Source organism: Sminthopsis crassicaudata, chromosome 5, assembly GCF_048593235.1.
Source record: "Sminthopsis crassicaudata isolate SCR6 chromosome 5, ASM4859323v1, whole genome shotgun sequence".
Taxonomy (NCBI): domain Eukaryota; kingdom Metazoa; phylum Chordata; class Mammalia; order Dasyuromorphia; family Dasyuridae; genus Sminthopsis; species Sminthopsis crassicaudata.
The window spans coordinates 101,497,565-101,510,105 of NC_133621.1; the positions used below are offsets into that span (position 1 = coordinate 101,497,565).

The 12,541-nt window shown below is 33.6% G+C and overlaps 1 non-coding gene across 1 annotated transcript; it reads right to left on the reverse strand.

Moving 5' to 3' along the window:
• Positions 1-11,179: 11,179 nt before the first annotated feature.
• On the reverse strand, positions 11,180-11,281 carry LOC141545290 (U6 spliceosomal RNA). Its single transcript, XR_012482967.1, has one exon. It is a non-coding gene; the product is annotated as a U6 spliceosomal RNA (small nuclear RNA).
• Between the last annotated feature and the right edge of the window lie 1,260 nt (positions 11,282-12,541).

A 12,541-nucleotide genomic window follows, 5' to 3' on the forward strand; every position in this document is an offset into this window, starting at 1 on the left:
ATTCCTCCTCCTTGAATCCTTATATCCTCCCAGAGAATGGGTTTGTGGGTACTTCCTGAGCTTCTGGGAGCTCCTTAAAAGTATGTTCTCTTAAAGGTGTGAAAGGTGTGAACTTGAACTAGAGAATTGTTAAGTACCATGCTAAATTAGATAATTATATCCATTCCAGTGACTTAGCACCTTGTAAGAATCCTAACACTTGACTATACATGTTTATAAAGAAGTTTTGTCCTCTTTTTATTCTCAATGGAGACAGAAGATTTTTATTTATTTAAAATTTTTAAATGAAAAAATAACAATATTGATAGTTTCATTTTTTCTCTTCATAAATTGTAAAAATTAAGAAATGCTAAATTTTAGAATTCAAGAGCTTAAAACTATTGTTTTCCTTTTTTCAAGAGTACTTTATTTTTCTAAATAAAGATAATTTTCAACATTCATTTTTGCAAGATTTTGTGTTCCAATTTTTTTTCTCTCTCTCCCTTACCTTCCCCAAGACAGTAAGCAATCTGATATAGGTTGTAGATTTACAATACTTTTAAACATTTCCATATTTGTTGTGTTGTGTAAGAAAAATCAGACCAAAAGGGAAAAAAACACAGGAAAGGAAAAGCAAACAACAATAAAGCCACATAAAGTGGAAATACTATGTTTCAATTTACTCAGTCTCCATAGTTCTCTCTCTGGATGCAGATGGCATTTTCCATCCCAAATCTATTGGAACTGTCTTGGATCACCACATTGCTGAAAAGAGCTTAATCTACCATAGTTGATCATTGCATAATCTTGTTGTGAACTGTGTAAAGTTCTTCTGGTTCTGCTTCCTCCACTAAGTATCAGTTCATGTAAATCTTTACAGGCTTTTCTGAAATCAGCATGCTCATCATTTCTTATAGAACAATAATATTCCATTATATTCATATACCATAATTAATTCAGCCATTCCCTACATGATGGGCATTCACTCAATTTTCAATTTCTTGCCACTACAAAAAGAGCTGCTACAAACATTTTTTGCACAAGTGGATCCTTTCTCCTCTTTTATACTCTCTTTGGGATACAAAATCTATAGTAATACTGTTATGTCAACTGTATGCACAGTTTAAAATCAGAAAAATATTTAATAAAGTTTTAATTATAGATTGAATAAACTAATTTTAAAAAAAATTGTAGGGCAATTAGAGTTAAGTGACTTATCCAGGATCACACAGTTAGGAACAAACTATTCCTTAAAATAATACTCATAATATGATAATATGGATATTAAGTTATATGTAACATATTTCATGTTCCTAAATTAACAATATAAATTCACTCTCCCCAATTAAGTATTGCTTGTATATTGGTTATCCCTTAAATTTCCATTTTTCACCTTTATTCCACGGCTTTTTGAAAAACCTATTGCTTCAAAATTAACAACAAATTTACATCTCTGTCATTATGTTAAAAATAGTTTTGTTAATGCAAGGACAAACTAGAAATTTTATTATCATCGATATATTTTAGTCTGGACATACAAAGAGTAGCAATCTACAAAATAATGACTGATTTTTCTTGTGTAAAATGAATCTATTTATTTTATAGTAATTTTTCAGTAGGATATGTCCATTCCCAAATGATTATTCTAGAAGAGTTGATGGACTTTGCCAGTGATGTAATATAGAAGCAGAGTTCTGAAAAATTGCAACCCTAATCCTTCACTTTCAACTTTAGCTGTAAGATTTCATTATCTAAGGTAACAGTTTCAAAAATTATGCTGTGAGGCTTTAGAAGACTAAAAGTACATGAACTGTGATGTTTCTCCTTGAGAAATTATGAGAGACTAGGGAAATAATTTATGCAGTAACAACTTTGTCAAGGTGAAAGACAAAGCTGGTCAATGCAGAGGACAGATAATGAGTCATGCTATCCATCCTGTGACAGCAGAGAGATGGACCCATTGTGCAGAATATGACTAGTAGGAGTGATGATCACCTAGTACAAAGCAAGTATGAATCAAATGTTTGTTGATGTAAAATAAGCACTTTAAAAATGGATACATATATGGATTTGTTCTGCATATCTAAATATGTGGATATATTTGTTATCAAAAATGAATAAATTTAATAAAAGGGCCTCCAAGGTGTTGCTGTTGTTTTAGAAGAAGAGGAAAAAGGTAAAAGAAAATCTCCAGAGTTATTGAGTCATTTTTGTAGCCAATCCATTGTCCCTTTGTAAGTACACCACAACATCCAACTGCCAAAGTTTTGTAATATCTCTGGTTCGAGCATGAGGAAGAAAAAGCAGAAAGAATAGGGAAGGACTAGGAAGAAGAGAGTGTCAATACTGCCCACATCCTTTGGAGGTCCATTGCATGAGCTTCTCCCTAGGGTCACAAACCCCCAGACACACAGGGAGAGTCCCTCAGGAACTCAGGTCTCATCTATGTCTTTGGTGCTTTTTGACAACACAGCCAGTTCTGCCAATGTGAGGCCTTGACCAGAAACATGAGCCCAGAATCTCCCATTGGGTTTGACTTACACAGGCTAGCTACATGAAGCCTGAGAGGGGAAGAGAAACTGGTACCCTTTTCAGAATTATTGGCAATGACCACTACCCTTCCTGCCCCAGAGATCAATTGTTCTGCCTTCCTAATTGTTGTTAACACCTATAAGAGGAACCATTTCCCTTTGAATTCTTTCCTCCCATTATAATGGCCATCATTTGTTTGGGCATTTTCAAATTGACATTCCTAACTTTTAATACCTAGATGTTCTTCATAGTCCAACAATTGCTATTGATTTTCCTATCAGTACAAGCTGAAGACCCTATGATACTGATAGCCATTATCCTAAGTGAGTCCTGAATCAAATTAAAACATAATTGGCAAATATTTAACAAGCTAAATAAAAATACATACCACAGATCATATTAATATGTATTTTTCTAATCCAATATACAGTCTCTAGGCATCCTTTATGTATAGTTCAGTGACATTCATTGCTATTTGAGTTTGATTCCACTGAAACTCAGCCAAGAGCACCAGCCTCTCTATACCTGTGAGGCTGAATGTAGCTAGCCTAAATAAGAATAAATTAGATGATTCTGAAAACTTTACTGTTGTAAATTCTAGGATCCTGTACGTTATATCCCTGCTATTGCAATCTTCTTTAGTGATTAAAGACAAAATATAATTACATATACACCTTTCACATTTTATTGAGAAAAATCCTAAATATTCATAAATAATATTAAGCAAAAAAGATCTGAGGTCTGAATCTTATTTCAATAAGAGAAAGCAAATGGGGATACTCTGTTTAATATATTTTGCCTATATTTTCCCTTTATTATTTGGTAAATTCTGTTGTCTGTTTTTAATGCCTTGATATTTGTTCTGGGGAAATTTATATGACTTTCAACATTAAAAAAAAAGAAACTTAGGGTTATCTTTTTACTTAAAATAATTATTCATCTCAAACTAGTCTACCCCCGTAAGCATTTCTCTACTTTAGTTAGTTACATATTCTTGAACTAAAAGAGGACAGACCTCTAAAACCTAGTTATTATCCAAGCAGCACTAAAATATATGGGCCAGAGCATTGGGGGAATTCGACAAAAACAGAGCGTGAGGTCCTTTTCTATTAGAAGATTATATTTTGCAGTTAGCAAAAAAAGTAAAGTAGCCTTATTATAAATTTTTTGGAGTGTCCACAATTTAAACTTCCAAGATGACTCCAAATACCCCTTACTGTTCTAAATCCTAGGATCCCATAAATTATATCCCCATTATTGCAATCTTTTCTAGTGATCAAAGAAAGATATGCTTATACATATACCTTTCACATTTACTTATTTATTGAGAAATATTCTAAATATTCATAAATAATATTGAGCAAAAAAAGTATCTGAGATCTGAATCTTAGTCCTTGGACTTTGTGATTCCTATATCATAGAAGATGGTTGCCTCTACAGGGAAAGGACCATGAGAAACACTTCTGAGGAGATTGTCTGCTTCTCTGTGAGCACCAGACTGTGTTTTATCATTGATTTCTAATAAACAAGCATCCAACTGAAAATAAAGGCTCACCTACAACTTGGTTAATACAGCAATTCTAACAACTCCCCCTTATTTATTAATGATGCCAATCTAGTCAGAATGCCTTGATATTTTATGTCCTTTTGTTATTTAAGGTCTTTTTACCAATGGTAATTTATCTCAAGCACTAAAAATCACTATTAGAGGTTTGCTTCTCAAAAGGTTTTTCTGGGAAATGCAATTTTCCTGGTAATAGGAAAGACTCCATTCGCATTTGAAAGCAACAGAGTGAATGGAACAATGCAATATTTATCATATGACCTGGGTTTTATTTCTAGTTCTGCCACAGATATAGTGTGTGACCCTGGGTTATTATTTTGCTTTTCTAAACCTCAGTTCACCCATTTGTAAAATGAATACATATATTAATTATAAAGTAATATCCCACAAAAATAGTTCAAAATGACAAAAAAAATTCAAAATGGGAAGAATAATAGAAATGCAAATATTACAATACTCAGGGTTCTAATTATAGTTATCCTAATTATAGTTATTGAGTTCCTTTCTTCTCAATTTGCTAATATCAACCATAAAAATTATATAATGTCAGTTGTTTTTGATATTATTGTTATTGTTACTTGGACTTGCAAAACAAGCATAAATGAGGTAGATACTAGTGTAAAACAAATATTTTGCATGGCTTTTGTGGAAATCAACATTTAAAAAACCTCACAAATTCTGAATAATGTGAGGGAAAAGCCAGTAAGTTTATTGATTGAACATTTGAATAGAAATGCACATTTATCACTTTTTAGTACAGAGCATATTCCAAGTCAAAATATAAATAAATATCAATAATCTGAGATAAGCTAGTGAAAAAATATTCAAAATAGTTCTCCATTATATAATTGTCACATATGCATCAAAAGTTCTCTCATGATAAAAAGGACTTAGGAAATTTTTAGGGTGGAGGAGGCAGCTATGATGGTCCAGTAGATAAGAGTATCTGCCTTGGAATCCAGAAGACCTGAATTTAAATCCAGCCTTAGACACAACATTTCTTAGCTGTGTGACCCTAGGCAGGTCACTTAACCCCAATTGCCTGGGCCCCCCCCCAAAAAATGAAAATTTTCCTACATAGCCTCCATCTTCCTACATATCTATCTTCCTACATTGCCTCCATCTAAGCGAACCAGGAAAATAGGAACATTCTATAATTCCCCTCTAGGTTTTTATACACTAAAGCCAATTTCCCACTTGCAGACATACATTTACAAGATATATGAAAAAAATATTTATTGGAAATAATGAAATAAAATATGTTACTAAATTATCATTAATCCCAAAGAGATTTTGAAAATCCCCAGATACACTTGCAATCTCAAATTCTTCTGTGGTTCATCTGATTAAAGAGTTGGTACCTGAAGAGGAGTTAACTGGCACTATTTTCTGGAAGAGAACTAATTAGTGAGGAGTGATGAAACAAAGCTCAAGAGAGATACAGCTTCACTGTAGGAACCATAATATCTGAATGGAACAAAGAACAACAAAAATAAAGCAATGGAGCTCTAATAAGAAGAGAGGTGCCTGAAAACAGAACTGGAGCAAAAGACATTTAATATAGAAGACTGATCTCTGACCTTCCATCTTGCTGGATTTTCTACCAGGGCAGTCATGGAGCACATACAAGTCCTGGAGCAGGGGACTAGAGTATCCCTGAGAGTATGAAGAAGACTGTTCTGATTCCATATTTGTTTGAAGACAGGTCTTTTACTTGAGGAATAAAAATATTATTTGCTTTAAAGTTTTGTGAACCTGAGTAATTGTAATGGAAATACTTGGAGAATTTTCTGAAGTTTTTAGATTTTCTCTATGTGGGGGTCAATCAAACATGGCTGGAAGGTCCTTCAAGATCCTGTATCCTTCGTGTCAAATAATTCTAAGTGGAAAAATTCACGAAAGAGAAAAACAAACAAACAAACAAACAATGAGAAGGAGCTTTTGCAAGATATTGGAGAGAAAAAGCATTTCTAAATTAGTTACAACAAAGACAACTGAATTTTTCTTCAACAGAAAGCAGTGATCCCAATAACTTGACTTCAGAAGTTTGTAATAGTAGAAATACAGAAGCTAAATGATGCAGTAGATAGAAATGTCCTGCCCAGAATCAGGAAAATTCTTCCTGAGTTCAAATCTGGCCTCATTAGCTATGTAATCTTGGGCAAGATAGTTGACCTTGTTTGACTCAGTTTCCTTATCTGTAAAATCTGTAAAAAATCTGGAAAAGGAAATGGCAAATCACTCCATTATTCTTACCAAGAAAACCATAAGAGGGGTCATGAAGAGTCAGACATGACTGAACAACAACAAAATAACAATGGAAGAATGAATAAAATCAATTAATCAATACATATTTATTAAGCACTTATTGTGTGGTAGGCACATGCTAAGCAAAGTTGATGTTCAATTGAAAAATACTTTTCTGAAAAATTTCAGTAGCCCAATTACTAAATGATTGACAGAAATTTAGCTCAAAGCACTGTTCTGTTTCTACCCTGTATTATATGAAATTAGTGGGTTAAGACTCTTTGAAAGAAAAAAATGAATAAAGAACAGAGAAGACTTGGCCACAAAAGGTAAAGATAATGATAATAAAAAATGAATTTCCCATGTTTTCTTGGATTCAAAGAACAAAAAAAAGGAAGCAATAGTAAAGCTTCTAAGTGGAAGAAAGGTAAGTCCTATTGATAATATATCATCTAGAATATATTTAAGGTTAGACATAAGACTGAGAGGCAAAAACAAGACACAGAACATCCTTGCAAAAGCTGAAGAAACAAACCCCACGACTTCAAAATAAAGTCCTAGAGGCATAGAGATCTTAAGGAAAAAGCCAAAGATGATCCCAGATTTACATTTGGATCATACCTTAGAGATACTGAATCTGACCCTTCCTTTTGCATGAGATAACCAAAACCCAGAGGGTAATAATAACAACAATAATCAATTAATATAACAATAATAATTTATAACTAATAACAAATAATAACTTGCACAGAAAATCCATGCAAGAACAGTGAAGCATTACTACTCTCAATTGAAAAAGAATCAATGTAAATGTTAAGGTTTGCATAGAATTTTCCTATTATCTCATTTGTTCCTCCTAACAACCCTGTTACAAAAGATTTGGTTATGATTCCCTTCTTACAGATGAGAAAATAGATTAGAAGGAGGTAGTAACTTGCCCAAGATGACAGAGCTGATTCAAACCCTGGTATTAACGCCAGGTCCAATAATGTAACCACTATATTTACTGTTTCTCTGAAAGAAGTAACAGTATCTCTGTGGTCACAAAAATTAAGTATCCTTATGGCTTTTATTTCCTTCCATGCTACCATATAAAAGAAAAATTCTTATTGATAATGATGGCTCTCAAAAGCATATAAAATTCTGAAAAAAACTAAGGTTTTTAGCTTCATGGCATTTTGCTAGAATAGCTAATTAGAGAACAATCCTGGCATAGTAATATTACATTAAATATACAGAAACTTGTCTAATTAGTTAATAATACTACTGAATTATAAATGGGTCAGCAAGAGGTATTGCAAAATTAATGATTAAGAAAATTTCATTTGAAAAAAAATTCATTTGACCTGTAAAATCTAGAAATAAATTTGAAGGACTAGACCAAAGCAATTAGCAGTAATCTCAGTTTGTGCTCTCAATACTCAAAAAAGAGCATTCATATCTCAAGCCTTTGAAATATTACAAAACCTTTGGGATGTTCACCTGAAAACTGGAAGAGGCTTATTGTAACAATAAAGGTGGCTGAATTTACCACCAGTGGCTGTAAGCCATAGAGATTCATAGCTTAATTTGTAAATACTTGTGTTCATTACAATCTTCTAGTGAGTAGCAAAGTTTGCCTCAGACTTATACTTTTTACTCTTTTATATATAGTTTACTCAAGATTGGATTCTATTCTGATGTCATCAACTTAGGCTCAATTATGTTGAGATAGAAAAATCATTATTCTCAGACCATGCCAATGTTTTCTGCAAGCTTTTAAAATTACAAGGATGATAAAGGAGTATATTAGAGGTTTAACAGTTAAAGTTTTGTTATAGGACACAATCTATGTAATACAATCATAATTATAGGAGCAGCAATGTTTTCTGTCCAGCTCCTACCAGCTCCAAGAGACTCAGCATTAAATGTTCACTATGAGTGTTTACACTTCAGAAATCAGCAAATCCTACAAACCAGGGCTTAATTTATTGCATTGTTGATAGTCTAGATTCTTGAGTGTTAATAATGTAGATTAAATTTAAAATTATGTGCATTCTCCCCTCATCTCCCAGACCAATCTTTAAACATTTACCAGTATATTGCTTATGGGACACAAGTTTGTTAAAAGATACAATAAAAGCTGGAGTCAGGAGGACTTGAGTTCAGATCTGGCTTTGTTCACTTACTAGCTGGGTGACCCTAAAGCAAATCATTTAACCCTGTTTGCCTCAGTTTCCTCATCTTTAAATGAACTAGAGGAAGAAACAGCAAAACACTCCAGTATCTTTGCCAAGAAAACTCTAAAATGGGATAACAGAATCTTGACTAAATAACAATGAAGATCAAGGAAATGATAAGCCTGATTTTTCTCCAAAAAACCCACTTTGTTTCTGCTTTAATTGAACCTCTATTGTTTGCATGAAAAAAAAATAATACCCCCTGCAAAGGAAAAGATATCCCAGAAGAGCATAAAAATCATATTACTCTATAGCCCCAGACATGTTATCTAAAGTTCAAAATTCCCAAAATTTCAATTATAAAACTATCAGACTCTTTCCAAAACTTCTTGATCACAGAACAAGCAAGCACTGACAATCAAGAACAACAACAAAATAGAGTAAGGCAGATTAACTGTAAAATGTCCTGATTTCTGTTTTAAAAAAGCAACCATCACATGAAACACTATTTTGGTAGGTAAGCAGTATGGTGGAATGAACTAGAAACCTTCAAACCTGGCTTCATATCCTGGTTCTGACACTCTATTTGTGTGAATCTTGAAATTCATTTCAGTTCTTGGTATCTCAGTTTCTTCATATGTGAAAGGGGGGATAACAATACTTATAGTACTTACTTTTAAAAGTTGTTATGAGAAAAGTGCTTTGTAAACTTTATAGTGCTATGATGTGAGCTATCATTGGTTAAAGATAGGGCACTATAAATTTTCACTTTTTGTTGGATCATCAAGTCTAACATGCATGCTTCCACTTATGAGCTTGGGAAGCACACTAAGATCATGAAGCCTATCCAGAAGACAATGACCAGAAAGGTGAGGAGGTCTCAAAAATCACATCATAAAATGATCAGCTGAAGTACTAGGTATGTTTAGCATGAGGAAGGGAAGACCTATGAGGACATGATAACTATCTTCAAGTATTTGGAAGATTGTCTCATAGAAGAGGACTTAACCTACTTGTTTTACTTGACCCTAGAAGACTAAGAAAATGACGGAAGTTAAAGAAAAATATTTTGGCTCCTCACAAGGAAAAATTCCCTAATAATTACAGCCATCTCATAATTACAGTTTCTTCATAAAAGCTTAGATTCCTATGTCTTCAAGCCCAAGTTAAAATGGCTACCTGTCTGAATATTTTGTAGGTAAATCTTTTTTTGAGGTAGAGTGAGGAGTGGAAGTGATGGGAGTTCAACATGGCAGTTAATAGAAAATCTAGTGGGATATTCTGGCAGGAGAAGAGAATTTTTATTTAAAGACCATTCAAATTCACTCCCAAATCTACTTGGGTCCTGTGGGACCTTGTTTGCTTTGTTTTTCAGCAGGTAGTTCTACCATGTCTACTGTGATTTCTTCTCAGATTTATCTAGTTATCTACTTCATATATCATTAATTTTGCTATATTGTATATTTATAAATTTTATATATAATAAATTATATATAAAATGTAAATATTTATAAATAAATTTATAAATCATCCATTTCATTTAGGCTCTCTAATTTGCCATCATATCCATTCATGAAGCACTCTGTTACTTGCAGTTATATAATCTCACTGAAAGTTTAATCTGATGATGTTAGAAAGATGGGCCTTTGCTTCAGAAAGAAGTTTGGGGTCATTAAAAGAATTGTGCAATTTTGTGAAGGTAATCCAGCTATTTTCCTCTTCATTTTTGATCTGGGACCAAAATCATTGCCCATCTACTATGTCTATTGAAGATGTACGAAATGAAAGACCAGCTTATTGTCTACCCAGTGCATGTCACAATCTGGCAATAGCCATTCGTCATCTACTTGATTTTTTCTATGTGTATACTTAGGCTTGAATCTTTTCAGAGATTACAAATAACATTTTAGAATCTGCAATGGGGCTTGATATATGATATCATTCACAAGGGAGTATTTGAAGAGTTTCATCATCTCTAAGGAATTCCTCTTCTGTATTAGATATCCCCTATGACAGGAGTAAACATTTTTGATGAACTAGTATACACTTTAAAATTTTTTACCTTAATCAAAATTAATAATCATAGGGTCATAAAACAAAGTTACCTCTCTTGGTATATCTTTCAAGGAATCTTAAATAACTTTAACAAATATATGGAATGTATACATACACACATATGTTGAGAAACTTTGAGGAAGTATTTTGAGCTATGTTACAGTTTTAGGGATATTTTTATTTGTATATTATTGGTTATGTGTGTGTGGTTTGTGTGGTGTGTGTGTGTGTGTGTGTATGTGTGTGCACGTAATAAATCTAGAAAATCTCTACAAATGTTTTCCTGGAATGTAAAGTCTACATATTTCTATTTCTCTAAACTTTCTAAAATGTCAATAATACTCATCACTCTAACTTATCTGTTTTCTATTCTTGTGTATTTTTTGAGTGTGAAAGGATAGACAGGCATCTCCTTCATCTCTTAAAATTTGTAATTTCTGTCAATATTTAGCTCAAATACTGCTCCAAAATGAATCCTTTCCTGACCTATGTTCCATTATTTTGAATTTTTTGGTATCTGCCTCACACTTTCACATACCCACTCTTGCCCTAAACATTAATATTAACTTTACCTCAAGAATCCAAGCCTCTCTGTTCTCCAAGCCTTTGATCTTCTCATCACCCACAAATGTACCACTTCCATATCCAAGAATTTTGCTTCACAAATTTCCATGTCATTCTTATGCAAGGGCCATGCTAATCTTCTCTGTATCATTCTAATTTAGTCTATATGCTGCTGAAGCAAGTATTACATCCAAGAATTTCGAACTCCCCTTCTCTGCCCATATTTCACTGGCTTTTCCCTCTCTCTCTGTCATTCCTTACCAAACCCTGCTCTTTATCCACACTGTGGATAAATCCCTTGACCTCTCATTTCTCAGATCATATCCCTTCTTTTCTCTATCTTGATCCCTCAGAGAGCTAATTGAATTCTATACTTCCATCCTGAGTTCCTAGACTCATTATTTCATGAATTGCACCTTGCCAAGTCTTAGACTTGAATCACTTCCATCATCTGTTTGTCTTTATTCCTATACATGTGCTACTTGAATGAAGGAGAAAATCCTTCAAATGATCTAAGTGCATTGTAAATGGCTTCAATTGGGCTCACTGCCATTAGGCAATCCTTCTGTACTTCTCTTATCAACTCACTTTTTCATTTTCCACAAAGTTTTTCCAAATCTTTATTTCTTTCTCCAAACTTCCCAAAGTTTATTTTCCCCTCACTCTCTCAGCTAAGATTCTTGTTTCATATTTTACAGGAAAAAATTGAATCCAAATTGAGAAAGAGGGATCTTTCTCATCTCCTATCACTTCCTCCTCCTTCATCCCTGTTACATGATGAAGTAGCCTTACCAAATACTTACCAAGTACTCCTTACCAAAGCTAACCTCTTTATTTGTTCAAGAAATCCTATTCAATTCTGTTTCCTCCAACAGATTTCCCCCTCTGCACTCCCATTTTACTGGAGAAGTAACTGTTGATATACCACTGGAGGGGCTGAACTATATCCAAATTGATATGCAGTATAAATGAAACAGGAAGATCCAAAAAATTGCAATTAAAGGAATGTTAGACCCAGAGTTTCTCCTTGAATCGATAAATAAAACAGTTGAAAAATTAGTTATATCATACAATCAAAATCAACAAGTGTTAAGTTCTTACTAAGTGCTAATGAGATAATGAGATGGTAGGTTCTTACTAAGTGCTAAATCGGTACTTAACAATTCTCTAGTTCAGGCCTTAGAGGGGAGTTTTACCCCTTTGAACTTCTGGGGAGGAGCTTAATGTTTAAAAGGAGCAAGTTCATTGGTTGAAGTATTTTTTCCCAGAAGCCCCTGAGTTATTTCACCCCCATTCTCTGGGAGGATAAAAGAGGGAGGCACTCTGGAGGAGTCAAAGTCTCTACTCTAGGTCAGAGTTGGAGGCTCTCTACAGAAAGAAGAATCTGGCCAAGAGATTGAGTTGAGACAGCAGATCTCCTCCCGGAGAGCGATCGGCAGGT